Genomic DNA, 16,446 nt, shown 5'->3' on the forward strand with positions numbered 1-16,446 from the left:
TGGTGGTTCGTGGGTTCTAGAGTACACGCTCAGTAGTTGGGGCGAATGGGCTTAGTTGCTACGCAGCATGTGGGATCTTCCTGGACCACGGATCGAACTTGTGTACCCTGCATTGGCAGGCGTATTCTTAACCCCTGTCCCACCAGGGGAGTCCCAAGATGGGATGATACTTCAGTAGCCATAAATTGGTGGCCAGGCAGCAGGGTCTGCGGTTGGTCTGGTACATAGTAATTCTTCTTGAGAAAGTAAGATTGTTTCTTTTGGAATTATTTGCTTTTCTCTTTAAATGAAGCTGCATAATTGGTTGAATTTGACACAGCCTTATTACATTTTAGCATTAAACCCCTACCTAAACACTATTTTTTTTTTTGCGGTATGCGGGCCTCTCACTGTTGTGGCCTCTCCCGTTGCGGAGCACAGGCTCCGGACGCGCAGGCTCAGCGGCCATGGCTCACGGGCCCAGCCGCTCCGCGGCATGTGGGATCTTCCCGGACCGGGGCACGAACCCGCGTCCCCTGCATCGGCAGGCGGACGCTCAACCACTGCGCCACCAGGGAAGCCCTAAACACTATTTTTGAGGCACAGACAAAAGATTAATTTGAGTAGCTGCTGTTTCCCATGCACCATTTGTTTCTGTTTCTCAAAAGCCTACTGTTTTAGGATTTGTTTGGATGCAAGGAACAGAAATCAGCTCCATCTAGCTAAAGTAAAAGATTTGTTATAAGGCTGTAGGGAAATCTCACAGAACTTATTTGAAAAAGTACAGTTGGGCCTCACAGGGATTGGCAAGATGTCAGAGAACCAGTATTCTCCATCTTGATCCCTCTAATTAGCTGTGACTGGTTAAGGAGATGGTAGTGGGGTGAGTATTTAAGGTATGAGTGTGTGTGTGGGGGGGGAGGTAGTTTCCTTGGATGGAGAGCAAAAGAAAAACACCTCTAATTCATCTGAAAATAATTGCCTTTTTTCCACAGATACTCAGATATACCTTGGAGGGCCTCTAAAACTAAATAATTAATATCAAATGATGATTCTATTTTTTAACTTAAAAATGCAAATATGGTGTGTGTATATATATATATATATATATATATAAGTATATATACAGATACTCAGATATACCTTGGAGGGCCTCTAAAACTAAATAATTAATATCAAATGATGATTCTATTTTTTAACTTAAAAATACAAATATGGTGTGTGTATATATATATATATATATATATAAGTATATATGAATGTTGACCAACGTTCCCCAAAAAAGAGGGTTTTTTGGGTGTTAATTTTTTATTTTGTAATAATTTCAAACTTCCAGACAAGTTACATGAATGGTATAAACTTGCCTTATATCCTTCACCCAGATCCCCTGATTTTTAACATTTTGTCACTATGTACTCTTCTCTCTGTATGTATAAAAAAAAAAATTCTGAACCATTTGAGAGTATATTGCCTACATCATGCCCTCTTAGAGCCCTTAATACTTAAGTATGCATTTCCTAAGAACAAGCATCTTTTCTTAGGTAACCAGTGTGGTTAAATTCAGGAAATTTACCATGCGTGTACTACTTTTATCTAGATTATTGTCCATATTCCATTTTCATCAGTTGTCCCAATTATGCCCTTTATTAGTATTTTTTTCTGGTACAGTAGCTAATCCAGGATCGTAGATTGCATTTAGTTCTTAGGTCTCTTTAGTTTCCTGTAGTCTGGAAGAGAGTTCCTCAGTCTTTTGTCATAATATTCGTAGGCTAGATATTTATTCAGTTCCTCTCAATTTGGGTTTGTCTAAGTTTTCTTCATAATTAAATTCAGATTTTACATTTTGTGCTGGAACACTAGATAAGTAGTATGTGTTTTTCTCTCATCTAGAGGCACTTGATGTTTGTTTGCCCACTACCAGTATGTTCGTTTTGATTGCTTGGTTAAGGTATTGAGGAGTTTCTCCATTGTATAGTTACTGTTTCTCATTTTGCCATTATTAAGTAATTTGTGGGGAGATATTTTGAAATTGTGTAAATATCCTGTTCCTCATGAGACTTGCCTCTCTTAGATGTAGTGTCTATTGATGATTCTTACCTGAATAAGTTTTTACTATGGTGACTGCCCATTTACCAAGGTTTTTAGCAGTGGTTTGTTTCTGGGTAATTGGTATTGTGGGAGTTTCTTTTTCCATTTTGGTTTTTCTGTAACGCATATAGGTTGCTTTTGTAATCACAACAAATAAATGAATTTTAAGGAAGAAAAGTGTAGATAATTTAGATAGTATCGATAGTATTCCTGTACGGTTTTCCACACAAATGGGATTTAAAATAGTTTCTTGAATCTAGCCTAATTTGAAATTCAGAACACAGAAATTAAGTACTTAGATTGTTTAAAAAAATTTTTAATGATGTAGTTCCAATTCCTCATTCAGTTTTTAGAATTATTGCTAAATGAGCCTTTAACAGTTGTTTAGATGTATGATTTGTTACTAATGCTAGCAGTTTGATTTGTAACACAAGGCTAAAAATACATATTTTAATTATGGTGCTATTTCCCTTCTTCCATTAAAAAATTCTTCTTTTAAGTGATTTTTTTAAAGTTAAAGTATTTTTTTCTGAAATCATTGAGACAGGTTCTTTTTTTCCATATACCCAAGTTAATGCTTTTTAAAAAGCGGTTGGTAAGATGGTAATACAGCAGAGCATCAAACATATAACCCTTAGGTCAAAGCAGTTTATGATTTTTGGAACCTTGTAGTGAAAGAAATACATACTCATTGTAAATTAGTTCAGAAGAACAAGAAAGAGACAAGAAACAAAACACATATTTAGACTTTAATTATGTTGTGATGTCACTTTTATCAATTTGGCATATTTCCTTTCATTGATAGCAAAATATTGGTAGTGAATTTGGATGATAATTTGAATATTACACTGATTCAGGTCCTGGGTAACATATTGAATGAAAATTATTAATTTAATTTCTTGGGAAATTTTCAGAGGGACTGGTAGAAGAAAAGTGTTATGAATACTTATAGAGTGGGGATTTTATTCTATAAAACTTAAATTCCGTTCTGAGAAAATTAAGATCATATTTCAGAATAGTGAGGATTAACAAGATGATACAGTGGATTTGTAGCATTCTGTAGGTGCTTTGTTGACTTAAAACTCATTTGAATCAACTGTATCCAACTGTATCTTAGGAGAAGGAAAGTTCAATTTGTAGCGTTACCAAATCTTAGCCCATAGATTTAAAAAAGTATAGAGGGAAAGGTGCAAAAACAAGTCCCATGATGAATTAGAGGATTTTCTTTTAGGCCCAAAACCCCAATCTGGACATGTAAAGTAGCACCCTATTGACTAAAGTTAAGAAACTAGAGTTATAATTGACTTGTGAGATCTTTTGTTTAAATATTCTTATTGTGGCCCAGGGACCACATATATCATTTGCATGGAGTGCTTATTAAAATGAACATTCTTGGGCCCCATTCCAGACCTACATAATCACATCTAGAGGGGCCTTGAATTTGCATTTGAGTACTAGTCTCAGCTGATTTTTACACTGTTTTAGCTCTTGTCTTTTATATTACAGGTAGACTCAGCCCCAGGGAGGTTAAATAATTTTCCCAAGATCATATTAGATTATGGTTGATCAAGGATTAAAATTTAGATCCTGATGCTTGGTGCTTTATACTTTTCCAAGAAACCATGCTGACTCTTCTCTTGAGAAGCCAGGCTTCTGGATTCTCTAAATGAGGAAATACTGGTCTTTGTGTAATGTCATGTAACAGACTCTATATTTAGTGCTTTTCTATATCCCAATTCAAGATGATCTATTGGTTTCTAGAAGAGTCTTGGATTGGAATTATAGCAGTACCAATTGGGATAAAGTTGTGGTGAGTCTTGAATGCCAGGATAAAAGAGTGGCTTTTATGGGAGAGCCACTGAAAAATTACCCTTGGGGAGTGATATATTAGGACATGCTTATTTACTCCCTAAAATTGTTAAGATTATGGAGGTAATATGTGCTTATTAAAAGAACTCAGTACTTCTTTAGAGGCAGTATTGCAGAGGGGTGTAGAGTAGAAACTCTGGAACCACTGCTGCTTTAATTTGACTGCATTCAAACTAGGTTGTACTCCTGTGTGACCTTGGGCAAGTTACTTACCTTTTTGTGCCTTAGGTTCTTGATCTGCAAAATGGACATAATAATAGAGCCTATCTTTTTTTTTTTTTTTTTTTTTTGGTTACGCGGGCCTCTCCCGTTGCGGAGCACAGTCTCCGGACGCGCAGGCTCAGCGGCCGTGGCTCACGGGCCTAGCCACTACGCGGCATGTGGGATCTTCCCGGACTGGGGCAGGAACCCCGTGTCCCCTGCATTGGCAGGTGGACTCTCAACCACTGCGCCACCAGGGAAGCCCGAGCCTGTCTTACAGAGTCTTTTTTTTTAAATTGGAATGTAATTGATATAGAGTTGTTTTGAAATTCTGTGAGTTAATACGTATAAAATCTTGGTAAGCTCTCTAAGTTGTTGCTGCTATAGTTGTTTCAGGAAAAAAGTGAGTCTCTGGCTCCCATCCTTAGTTTCTCTCTTATGCTGAGGTGATGACTGTTTCTAATTTCTGTATTTTTCTTGTGGTGTTTTATGTAGATGCTGTAGAAGTTTCTTTAACCTTCGTTTAACCAAGCTTCAGGATTAATAGTCCTTCTGTAAAAACTACGGATGCCCATTACATGTTGAATGATGTAAATAAACTACTCTGTGCTGCTGCCATTAGTTGAGTTGAATGTTCACAGTAGTCACATTTGTTCCCAAATTGGCTAATCCCATTGTACTTGTATTGTGTTTATATTAGTTAGGTATTACATAAAACAGAGATAAGTGAATGTGAAGAGAGAATTGAATGAAAACTAAGTTAAATGCTTTGGAAAACTTGATAAAGGCAAATTAATTGCTGAAGAAAATTGTCAAGTTAGGTAATGGTAAGACAACTAAAAGATTATGGGGAAAAATAATAAAAATCTAGAAGGAAGTCTACATTCACACTGCTGCACAGTGTCTAGGTGATTTCTTACCTTGGAATAATCTAAAACCAAAAACCATAGGTAATACATTATAGATATGGTTTCTACAAGAACGAGAACCCAGAATTCGAATTACGGGAGCCATATTCAAAAAATATTTTGGCTTGACACCAAAATATTGATGAATGATATTATAAATTAAAAATACAGTCTTTATAATAATATATATTTATATATAATTTTTTCATGATTCTCCATGTTAAATGACTGACTTTGATGAACTCAAACTTCTAGTTCCTATTTTTTGTGTATAAATCCAGATTTCAATGTTTAATCCAAAACAGGGTGGATCTTAACTGTATTCTGTAACTTTCTTTTTTCATTTAGTATATTGTAGATCTAAAAATGTTCTTTCAGAATTAGACTCAGGTTTGTCCAATGGGGTTTATATGACCCTACCTAGATGAAATGACAGATTTCATTTGTCTCTAGAATTTAACATATACATTGACATGTTGAGATCCAATAGCCTTTGTTATCTTGTGAGATGTAAATTGTACTTTTCTTTAGGACCTTTCTAACTCTGATAGTATTATAAATTAGATTCATTTAGTGGCAGATAGTTGAATGCCCTCTATGTGGAAGCATCATGGTAGCTACTAATTTTGGCTTGCTGATCTTGCACATATTTCCTAAGGGAAGTAGCTGATGATTGTGTTGGCTAATATACCTGGGATCAGTTTGTTTCATTTTCAGATTTCAGCCTGTAATGGTTTGGTGTGTTGTAACCTAGTTGCTCTGTGTTAGTAGTAACTTTTTAGTTATACATTAATGTAGTAACTGCTTGGTTTTTTTAATTCCGTGTTAAAACTGGCGGATTTTATGGATGTGGTGTGGTTGTGCCAAAACACGAAAGTTCTTTTGTTGTGTATTTACTTTGAGAGTATCTGAGAAGCTGTGATATTTATCATTTAAATTTAATCTATAGTCGTGGTGGAGATTTCAGAAGACATTCTGCGGGTATAGCCTAAACTATCACTTAGAAGAAGTTTCAGGTTTATGCTTCTTATAGACTGAAGTAAGTGGTTCATTATGGAACCCTGATATCACACAGCAACTTCTTTCTTCATGTTCAAATGACTTTTATAAGAGTGGCCGTTCAGCTCAGTACATGTGGATTATTTTTCATTTAATCTTTTCACATAAAGGTCTTTACAATGAAGTTCGAAAGTGAAAGTGGGTGCAGCCTGTCTTATAGCAAATATACTGGTCACTATAGAACTCGTTGTATCTACCAACTTCATTCTTGACATTTTATTTTTTTCTTTGTTGTAAAATTTCTCAGTGATTATATGCCTCTAAAAGCTTTTCTAATAGAGACTTAGATCTGTTAATGCCATAATTCATTTTTGAATAAGATGCATGGACTTTTTCTCTAAGTTTCAACTCTCTAGTAGTAATACACCAGTCCTCCATTTCGAGGTTTTTGTTTTTGTTTTTATATTAACATGAAGAGGGGGAAGCTGATCTTTGAATACTGTAAGCCCTGGGATCAAAGGACTGGGAAAAATTCCATAAAAGTAAACGGTTTAAACATGGAAAGTATTTTTCCTTTTTTTATTCATTTTGGTCTCTTGCTGATTTTGTAGGTTGTTAGATACTTAGAAATTAAAGTACTCTTATTTTAGACTTAAGATTTGATAGTAAATTTTTAAATTTATTTATTTATTTTTTGGCTGTGTTGGGTCTTTGTTGCTGCGCATGGACTTTCTCCAGTTGCACCGAGTGGGGGCTACTCTTTGTTGCGGTGCGCGGGCTTCTCATTGCAGTGGCTTCTCTTGTTGTGGAGCATGGGCTCTAGACGTACGGGCTTCAGTAATTGTGGCTCGCGGGCTCTAGAACGCAGGCTTAGTAGTTGTGGCACATGGGCTTAGTTGCTCCGCGGCACGTGGGATCTTCCCGGACCAGGGCTTGAACCTGTGTCCCCTGCATTGGCAGGTGGATTCTTTTTTTTTTGTTTTTTTTTAAAAATTTAATAAATTTATTTATTTATTTTTGGCTGTGTTGGGTCTTCGTTTCTGTGCGAGGGCTTTCTCCAGTTGCGGCGAGCGGGGGCCACTGTTCATCGCGTTGCGCGGGCCTCTCACTGTCGCGGCCTCTCCCGTTGCGGAGCACAGGCTCCAGACGCGCAGACTCAGTAGTTGTGGCTCACAGGCTTAGTTGCTCCGCGGCATGTGGGATCTTCCCACACCAGGGCTCGAACCCGTGTCCCCTGCATTGGCAGGCAGATTCCCAACCACTGCGCTACCAGGGAAGCCCAGCAGGTGGATTCTTAACCACTGCGCCACCAGGGAAGACCAAAAGTAAATATTTTAAACACATGTATTCTTTAACCATTTGTTCTTTCACGTGTTCTTTCACCATTTGTATGTCCTTGGTAGCCAACAATATTTTTACTGGAATTGATTAAATTATCTTTGGATTGAAAGATATAAACTTCATGGCTTTAATTCTAAGAGGCACAACACTAACATCCATAAATGAGTATCTGCAGTGTATTTACATATCTTACTTTCTCTGCACAGCAACTCTGCAGGTCGATTTTTTACCCATTTTTCATGAGAGGCCTAGAGAGACTGAGGGTCATATAGCTAAAGAGTGACTGATGAAGAATTTTAATTCAAGTCATTTGAAAATCATCATAGCTTTCCACTGATCCTTAAAAAGGCCTAGTTCTTGGCAAGATAATGAGAATACACAAATGATTAATCCAAGGCAGTTACTTAAGAAAACTATTCTAAGGTACCCTTGATTATATTAGATTGTCATAGCTCATTTCAGGTGTCTTAAGGGCAACTGAATTTTCTCCCATCCTGAGGGTTGTCTTTTTGCCTTGTTTATGGTTTCCTTTGCTGTGCAAAAGCTTTTAAGTTTCATTAGGTCCCATTTGTTTATTTTTGTTTTTGTTTTCATTACTCTAGAAGGAAGGGCAGCTTAATTTTGTTCTCTGCTCATTCCCCAGCACTTAGAACAGTATCCAGGGAATAGTATATGCTCAATAAGTATGTTAAATGAATGAATTTGAATTTATTATATTTTGAAAGAATAGTTGCCATAATCTGGGGGGAGAAATGCTTAACACTCAAGATTTCTTCCATTGTTTGGAGGCAAAGTACTCAGAACTTGATGGTGATAAGCTGGAAGAGTTGTTGATTGTTGGAAATTATTCAGATGATGAAGATCGTGGTGAGGGCCACAGAAATTGAGGAAGAGTGAATCTGAAACACTGGGGAGGCACAGAAGACTGGTGCCCAAATGTAATAGACTAGAGAAAAGGATGATTAAAAAGAGAACTGGGAGAAAAGGGTACTAATAAAAAATGGAATGGAAGAAGGTGTGTGAAAAAGATTCAGTTTGAAAGTTTGATTTTTGTAGTGATGGCAGGTATTTGAATAGATATATATATCTTGTAGATGGCTAGGAATAGGAAATCAGGAATTAATGGTTATATCCAGGATTGGTGGAGACTAATAATGGGGAGGATTGAGCCTTAAAGGACAACCAGATTTTAGAGTAATAAGGGAGAAAGAAGCAATTAAAAAAAAGGTTCCAAAAGGAAATCAGTCACTAACATTCTTTAATGGCAGAATTTTTGTTTTGTTTTTGAGGTATGTTCACGTTCATCTAAAAGGAGAGGAGAGGATTAAATGTGTTAAAGTGTGGTTTAAGCAAGAATAACTTAGGTGGTATCTTAGCCACTATGTTCCAAGCTTTGAGAGCTAATATATAAGTATTTCAGTTCTTGCTATAGAGTGAAGTAGATGATCTATTTGTGGAAGCTGTATATCTAACACTTGTTTCCAAAAAGGGTGTCAAAATATAAACCAGTGGTTAAAAAAATGTAAGTAATATATTCTTTGGGAAGTTAAGAAGGGAAGAGATTAGTGTATAAGAGGCCTTATAGGTGTAACAGTTTTTTGAGTTAACCTAGTCCAATTTTTGTTTGCAGATAAGGAAACAATGCTCAGGAGGTTGATCTGCTGGAGATCTCAAAGCTAGTTTTGTGGCAGAGATGTCAAAGTTGGGAAGTTGAGGCTTCAAGGAAGTGCTGGTACTTGAACAGTCCTCGAAGGTTTAATAAGATTTTTATTTATAGAGTGGGATGGATATAAATAGAGGAAAATGACTTTTGAAAATTTGAAGGAGAATGAATAAGGATATGCCAACAATCACAAAAAGACTGACATAATCAGTGGATTTTTATATTGGGATATTAGTATGGAACAGGGTAACCTGATAATGCCAAGATTAGGAATCTATTATTACTGTGAGCTATTATGCTTTTCTGAAGAGGGCAAAATTAGGAAACTAGTGGGCTTTGAGGTATATTCAGTGTTTCAGCAAGTGTTCTAAAATAGAGCACTGGAGCAAATGCCTTTCTTCTTCTTCTTTTTTTTTTTTTTTTAAGACATCCAGGCCACATCCCAGACCTACTTAACCAGAATCTCTAGGGTGAGGCCTATGAATCTGTTATTTTCAACCCCTAACACCAGGTGTATGCAAAGTGGCATCTTGTGGATCTTTGTTTGAGAACCACTGGTTTAAAGGTCAAGTCAGAATACTGCGAGAGACTACTTAGAAACTTATTCTGGTAGCCTAGGTCTGAGATAAGAAAATGTAGACAGTAGGATCAGAAAGATTTGTTTAAATCCTATTAATTAGATTTGATACACATTGTTTTTGTATAGGGAAACGAGAGGATTCAAGGTTCAGACTAAAAGAAATGATTAAAATAGTGATAGAAGGAATACTTAGTTCATCCTGAAGAGTGAGGACATTGTTTTGCTTGAATTAGAATCAAGAATGAGAGAATAAAATGATTGGCGAGTTTGTTTGAGTCAAAAAGTATGCCCTTTCCTGGTGACATACTTATTTGAAGGCTAAAAAGGCAAGAATGAACCAGCTTGATTGTATAGGTTGAGTGGCTAAAAGATAAATGCAGGATTTTTATTGTTGATTTTGTTTGATTTTTAATTACAGTGTTTTAACACTACTTTTTGGAAGACTGTTTTTTTTTGTTTGTTTTTTCCGTTTGGAGAAGAGAATTCACCAGTGCGATAAGTTTTTTATGTCACATGTTTAGTCAGTAAGTATTTTCTTTTAGCCAATGATTTTCAAACTATTCTCCAGGAATTCTTAGGTTTTTAATGGAACTTAACTGGTAGGTGGGAGGATGTTCAGGCAGGGACATTCCCTTGCCACCTTCTTTAACCGCAGACATAGCAAATAATGAAGTAAAAAAGCAAATAATGGGCCTACTGTGACCATTAGCAAATATCATTAATCACTGGGGCCATGTCCCATTTGTATCTGGCTGTAGCCTCCTTAACACAACATTTAAAGTTGACACTAGCAATCACTGGGAAAAGCATAGGAGATTAAAATTTTTTTAATCCTGGAATAAAAATAGATGATTAGATTTCTGTGTAAGATTTTATTTGTAGGAAAATTTCTATCAATAGTCAAAGTTTGAAGGCCAGAATTTTAATGTCACTTTTAAAAGTTTTAATTTTGAGGCAATTGTAAGAAATAATAGAAATTCTGTATCCTTTCCCTGGTTTCCCTCAGTGGTAACATCTTGCAAAACTGTAGCACAGGGCTTCCCTGGTGGCGCAGTGGTTGAGAGTCCACCTGCCGATGCGGGGGACGTGGGTTCGTGCCCCGGTCTGGGAAGATCCCACATGCCGCAGAGCGGCTGGGAGTGTGAGCCATGGCCCCTGAGCCTGTGCGTCCAGAGCCTGTGCTCCGCAACAGGAGAGGCCACAACAGTGAGAGGCCCGCTACTGCAAAAAAAAACCCAAAAACAAACAAACAAAACTGTAGCACAGTATGACCACAATATTGACATTGATTCAGTTCACCCATTATGTTCAGATTTCCCCAGTTTTACTTGTACTTGTGTGTGTTGTGTGTATATAGTTCTTTTCATTTTTATGATATGCAGGTTCGTATCTCCACCACCACAATTAAGATGCAGCACAGTTCCATCACCACAAGGATCCCTGGTGTTGTGCTCTTACTACCACACTATTCTCTGTTTCTATAATTTGTCTTTCAGGAATGTTAGATAAATGAAATTATACAGTATGTGTGACATTTTTGAGATTGGATTTGTTTCACTCAGTACAGTTTCCTTGAGATTCATCCAAGGTGTTGCATGTATCTGTAGTTCATTCCTTTATAATGCTAAGTAGTGTTCCACTTCATGTTATTTTCTCATTTAGTAGCTACCCCATAGAACATGCAGCTTCAGACTTTTTCTTTTAAATCTACAGGACATATTGTCTCTCACTTTCTTTTGTTAACTTCCCTGACTCTGTTTTCTTTTATTATCTCAATCCCCAACTCTGTTAGGACTATTGGGAGCACAGTTTAAAAATTGCTCCTGTAGACAACAATTTTTTTTTTTTTTAAACTAAAGGAAGGTTTAGAACCCACTGAAGTTATGTGGTGTTATGCTTTACAGTACTCATTACTTTTGTACCTAAAAGTAAGATTTTAAGGAATTGGGAAGATGAAATTCTTAAATTTGAAGATTCTTTTTCTTCTGTGTTTGTATATCAAGCAGTACATTCTACAGCATATAGTTGTGGGCCACATGGCAAGTAGAAAGTGGGAATAGGTAACTGTTTAGAATGAAATCACTTTTGTTACTTATATACTCGGGTATGAACAAAGACTGAACTCATTCTAAAAATAGTTTGTGTGTGTAGGAAACAGAAATTGTACATTTGCACCCAGAGACTAACCAGTTACCAATCACTGAATTGCTTCAAAGGCTGCATTTTATTAGATTTTACACCAGAGGTTAGTGACCTCCAACAGTTCAGGGAATGGTGCATACCATTTTAAAGTAATGACGTGGTGCACTAAAAAACTGGATAGTATTGAAATTATTTTAATTCAAGGTTGTTTTGGGGTGGTAATGGAGGAGTGTACCAGTACTTTGACAGGTTGAAGAATTGGTGTTTAGAATAGCTTCCCCAAACCCTGTTAGAGTGGTACCCCATTATATGATGCCAAACAGTTCAGAATATATTCACCATCAACATTTCTCATCATTATGGTACATTTGTTACATTCTATGAACCAACATTGGCACATCATTATCAACCAAAATTTACACTAAGCCTCACTCTTTGTATTCATTTTTTTTTAAAGGTTGTACTTCTTGATACTTTATTTTGATTACAATATCAAATCTCTAGTGAGCTGAAGATAAGGTAAACTGGGTTGCAAGGTAAGCCAGTGTGAAGTAATGCCAAATACTGGCTGATTTGGGAAAGTGCCTCATTCTTAACTGTATAGGGGTGGTTTGATGCTTGTTGGGTAATATCATGAGGGTTGGCATTGGCTTATTCTTTAAAGAATTTACTCTTACTAGAGCCAATCTTGTTTTGACAAAAATTCTGTAAAAAAGATTTCAAGGGCCTGATGCCCTAGTTATTTTAACCATTACTCTGTTACTATTTTAAGAAAATAATCGAAACAGTACGTTTAGAGTTTATAATAAAGAGGTTTGGCTGTTGGCTTCCCCCCCGACCCGCTTCTCCTTTTTTTGGCCATACCACACAGCATGCGGAATCTTAGTTCCTCCACCTGGGATCAAAGCCGGGCCCCCTGCAGTGGAAGCGTGGAGTCTTAGCGGATGGACCGCCAGGGAAGTCCCTGGCTGTTGCCTTTTTAAGTGAAGCTACTTCTATCACGTTCTCTGATTTGCAGTCCAACACAGAAGCATCCTTTCTCCTTTACTGACAAGAATGGATTCTAGAATAGATCAGAAATTCTTAATAGTTTACCTGACTTTTACAAGTATAATAGCTGAGAATTGTTCTCCAATACTTTTTTTTTTCTTTTCTGTTACGGTTTATTACAGGATATTGAATATAGTTCCCTGTGCTATACAGTAGGATCTTGTTGTTTATCTATTTTATATATAGTAGTTGGTGTCTGCTAATCCCAAACTCCTAATTTATTCCTCCCCAACCCCCTTTCCCTTTGGTAACCATAAATTTGTTTTTATGTCTGTGAGTCTGTTTCTGTTTTGTAAATAAGTTCATTTGTATCATGTTTTAGATTCCAGTGATATCATAAGGTCCAATACTCATCTTTTTAAGGACTTTTCCTAAATATTTAATTCCCAGAAATGTTACCTGGTATTAGCATCATAGCTAATACTTAACTGAGTGGCACACAGATTCCTTGAAACAATTCAGAAATATGTTTTATGATTATCCCTATTTACAGATGAGGAACTAAGGCTTCAAGAGAATAAGTAACCATTATTAATAGGTGGCAGAGTGTGAAAACTGAAGCATTGCTATTTTGATATTGAGTTTAGTACTAGTGGTTGGAATTGTACTAAAATATGATATGGTGAAACTCTGTGGAACTCTCGTATAGAGCCAGAAACTGTGTGTTTTGAACATTGAATTTCATATATAGGTTTCCATTTTTCATGTAGGTCCATCAGCGTTAATCCTGACTACCAGAAGAAAGATTTTTTAACTAGAGAGTTTATTTGCTATAAAAGATTTTAGTGTAAGTTCAATTGGTGAAATTCTTTATCTCTAGGAATGAAATGGTTATCAAAGGGAGACTCAAGTTAAAATTCAACTGGTTAGATAGGTGGTCTTTGCTTAACAAATAGTTCTGTATAAGGAATTGAGTATACTTATGTATACATTAGTAATCTCAAATTTGGAGCCTGGTTCCCTTAACTTTTGGGTTGCTTTCAGTTCACTAGCAAGGCATCTGTTTGTTCCTGAAAAATAATAGGAATTTAAATATTTTTATCCTTTGAGTATGTGCTTTGCACTGTCCCTTATATATTTTAAATGCAAATTTTAGACTTTGAGCCCATGCATCTTTACTTACTTTGTAGTGTTTTAATGCATTGCTGTGGAATGCATGTAGGTTTATTAAGTAGATTAGGTTTTGGCGAGGAGCAAAGTAGATTTTGTTACTGTTGTTTCATTTAGTGTGCCAGAATGAATGCAGTCCAGATGTTCTGCTGTGAAACAGTTATGTAGTTATTTAATTTCTCCTCTTTTTGAGAGAGGCAGTTGTCAGTTTTTCCCCCTTAACTGTAAATTCTGGATTTTATTTTATTTATTTTATTACCAGTCATCGGGTAAATTTTAATTTCAGGGAAACTACTGTGTAGGTTCTGGAATCAGACTGTTAGGGTTCAAAACCTGATTCTTCTATTTATTAGCTATGGAACTTTGGACAAGTTTAACTTCTCTGCCTTATCTGTGAAATGGGGTAATAAATGTACCTATGCCATAGACTCATTGTGAGGATTAAGCATTGTAAGCAGTATTTATCATCATTATTATTATAACCTCTATTTGGGGACATTTGAGTATCAGGTAAGTGCTTATAGAGCACTGGCTAATACTAACATTAACCCAGTTAGAGAAATACATAATTCATTCTATTATTCTTTTTAGAATCTGATATTTATCTGTCATTTTGATTATCAGGACTAATCTGTTAATGTACTTGTGATTGTAAGATTTAAACTGTAAGATCATCAGCCTAACCTGCCTCCATTTATAGTTGAAGCCCAGAATAGTGAAATGAGTTGACCAAAGTTTCGTAGGTAGTAACTTGGTAATAGATTTTGATTAACTATATCCTTTTTTTGTTATACCTTAGTCAACAGCTATAAGTAAAATTAAAATCATAAATGAATAATGAGGGCAGTTTAATTTCTGATTTATATGAAAATCTCAGGTATGTGGTACCTCACAATTTCTTTCAAGTTTCTTTGTTTCATTTCTATTAGTAATTCAGCCCCAGATTCACCCGCTTATTCTCTTGTTATATGTCCAAAATGTAAACATGGATTTAATTTTAAATATTTATTGAGTTCTATGTAAGGTATTTATTAAGGACTGAAAGGTAATAATAAATGACCCTTTCCTCAAAGAGATTATGTTAAATTGGGTTGGACCTTTTATTTGTAATTTTAGAAAAAAATTTTCCTCATATTTTCATCTTTTTTGCCTTTTGGGTATCATATTTATCTTTTCAGTGGTATTTTTTTGTTTTTTGAACTTCTTAATGTCTTAAAAGCAGCCTCAGTTTTCCAGTTCTTCTGATAAACTGTTTTCTAATTTAATTGCTTTTCCTTCTTGCCTTTTATCTCATTTTTCCTACTTTAGGGTTTTGTTTGGTTTTGTTTTGGTATCACTGCCTTTGCTCTGCTAAATCTGTGGGGTTGTTTTGTTTGTTTGTTTTGTTTTTTGTTTGTTTTGTATTTTTTTTTGTGTGTGTGTTTTTTTGGCTGTGCCACGAGGCTTGTGGGATCTTAGTTCCCTGACTAGGGATTGAACCCACACCTCAGCAGTGAAAGTGCAGAGTCCTAATCACTGGACCACCGGGGAATTCCCCTAAATCTGTTTTTGATATCGTTTTTTCCCAGTTTCTTTCCAGTTTGATTTGGTATTTAGTGTTGTTTCCTTGTGTTTGCGTTCATTTGTATAAAAGAGTGAAGAATAAATTTATTTTTTTAAGAATTAGCTGCTGTCTTTATTTGAGTCCCTTTGATTTTAGGTTCCATGTTAGACAGAAGTATCAATACCTATAATTTTATGCCATTTATAAACAGCTCAATACTCCTATGTTCACTTGGTTTCTAGGTCTATTCTGGATAGCAGGTTTTGTGAAGACATTTATTCTTTCTTGGACCTCAGATTTACCAGACATCTCATGGTATTTCCTTTTATATTATTTCTTTAATGGCTGCCATTTATTCTCAATGTATTTTGTATATATTTTACTTGCCAGTTGTATAACCAGTTTTTTGTTCACATGTAAGATATGAAAGCTTTGTGGTAGTTGTTTGTATTGTGTTGAATTGTTTTTCTCCAGTTATGCCTATGTTATAAGCTCACATCTTTTCTGTTTACTACATTGTCTTTCCCTTTTTTTCTTATTTTTAAAGACCCTAATGAATTTATGCTGGATTTTTAAACAGCATGAGTTTTTTGACTATGGAGTTTTTGATATTAATGAATGTAGTGAAATATTTGCCACTTTATGGTCTCAATAGATATGACCTCTTGCCTTCTGACCTCTTGTGAGATCATCTTGTTTGCTGAATCAAACTCAGAGTCTGTGGTTCTGTTACAGATGTGATGATGAGTTGTTATCCTGGGGATGAGCTTCTGTGATTCTAGATGAGAGATACATTTCTGGAAAAGGTGTCATGTGGTTGTTTTTATAGCACGTAATTGTATAGGTTGACAACTTATTTGGTTAATGAGGCCAGAACTGCAGTTTCATCCTGGGTGCTCTAATTCATTCACCAGTTCTTTGTAGAGTGCCTTTTATGTTCTACGCACTGTGCAGGATTTGAGAGACAGGCAGT

The 16,446-nt window shown here is 36.0% G+C and overlaps 1 protein-coding gene across 4 annotated transcripts in view; it reads left to right on the forward strand.

Moving 5' to 3' along the window:
- The window catches only part of KMT2E (lysine methyltransferase 2E (inactive)), a 105,664-nt gene that overhangs the window by 7,966 nt on the left and 81,252 nt on the right, over positions 1-16,446 (forward strand). For 3 of the 4 annotated variants that reach the window (XM_055085072.1, XM_055085074.1, XM_024115941.3), the window contains exon 2: positions 15,716-15,788. The exons of the other annotated variant lie outside the window; for it this stretch is intronic. The gene's annotated coding sequence lies outside the window, so the exon portion shown is untranslated. The remainder of the gene's footprint in view (positions 1-15,715; positions 15,789-16,446) is intronic. 4 annotated transcript variants of the gene reach the window in all.

Source organism: Physeter macrocephalus, chromosome 5, assembly GCF_002837175.3.
Source record: "Physeter macrocephalus isolate SW-GA chromosome 5, ASM283717v5, whole genome shotgun sequence".
Taxonomy (NCBI): Eukaryota; Metazoa; Chordata; class Mammalia; order Artiodactyla; family Physeteridae; genus Physeter; species Physeter macrocephalus.